Source organism: Corvus brachyrhynchos, unplaced genomic scaffold (assembly GCF_000691975.1).
Source record: "Corvus brachyrhynchos isolate BGI_N302 unplaced genomic scaffold, ASM69197v1 scaffold1005, whole genome shotgun sequence".
Lineage (NCBI taxonomy): Eukaryota > Metazoa > Chordata > Aves > Passeriformes > Corvidae > Corvus > Corvus brachyrhynchos.
This window is the reverse complement of record NW_008238124.1, coordinates 349,338-350,774: the sequence shown is the minus strand read 5'-3', so window position 1 is coordinate 350,774 and position 1,437 is coordinate 349,338.

Sequence of the window (1,437 nt, the reverse complement as noted above, 5' to 3'; positions counted from 1 at the left end):
CCCACCCCCCCTTTTCCTGGAGAAACCTCTCCTAGCAAATACTGAGAAACAAGAAAATTATTTCCGTGTCTGGGAAAACCTTTGAGAAGGGTTTGAATGCTTCTCCAGCTGCAGAAGCAGGATGGCTGCTCACTGTTCCCTAGGGAAGGTTTGGGGACCCACAGCATCCTCTCTTCCTTCCCCCTTGTCCCACCCTGCTGTTGAGAGGAGCCCCCCGAGCCGCGGGCCCCACACCACACACTCGCATGGGTCTCAAACATGGTCGTTTAATAAAATCTCCTTTTAAAAGAACTACAATTCATACAACGACGACGAGAGGTGTGGGGAGAGGGGCAGCAGCCCAGGGAAGGGGGAGTGCAGGACACGGGGACAGAATCTGTGCCATGATGGCCTCTGTCAGCCACCCCGCCAGGGACAGGGATGATCCCATGCCATCACCACTCACCAGCACATCCCTGCCACTGCTGCCTGCCCTGCCCGTGCCTGCCTGGGCGTGCAATGGCTCCAGTGAGTGCAACAGGTCACCTATGGCCACAACAGGACCTGGACATGAAGCCACACCTGTGCAAAGTAACCCAAACCCTGTTCTGGGCCTTCCACTGGAGGGGTTCACGGCCGATGCACCCGGGAGGCACTGAGGAGCAGCACTGGGCTCCAAGCAAGAACATGTTGGTGAAGGCTGGTGAGGCTGGACACAGGTAACAGAGTGGTGCAGGGAGTGTCTGAGGCCTGAGAGGTGCCTGGAATGGAGCAGTGGAGACTGTCACCTGCCACAGAGGGATGCCCAGAGAGCACAAAGTGCCAGGCTCCACAGGGATGCTGCCAGGGCATGGGCTCCATGGGGTTTGAAGCAGCACAGTAAACCCCCATGCCTCGGCTACCCCTCTACAACCCGGCTCCCTCCAGTCCTGTTCCTTCCTCCCCCACGGCCACATAAGCTTAAAAACAAAACCTTGAACCCTTCTTCGGAGCTTTTACCCCACTGAGGCCTGTGGTAAGAGAGAGCCCATCCTCTGCCAGCACAGCCTAATGTGGGCTCCCAGGCCACAGTGGCACTGGGACTGTCCATGCCCCAGGGCCCCTGAAGCCCAGCACCCCTAAAGGGGTCAGAACACAGGGCAGCATCTGAAGGAACATCCCTGGGAGCAATGCCAGTGCCTGTTCGAGCTGCTCCTGCTCCTGCCACTGGCTCCCAGAGCACTATCCTGCTGCCAGGAGCTGCCCAGTGTGGGGTGGAGGGGGCAGAATGGGTACTGAAGCCCTTAGTGATGCCACCTGCTCCAGAGAAAGGCTCCATCCCTGGCAGAAGGGCTCTGGGCAGGCTGGCAGCCCTGATGCCGGGCACGAGCATGCCCAGCCCGCCTGGCCCTCTCCTGCTTTCTGACCCTGTCTCTGGCCCCTTCCCAGCTGCTACGCATCAGCCCAGCCGCAGCCACG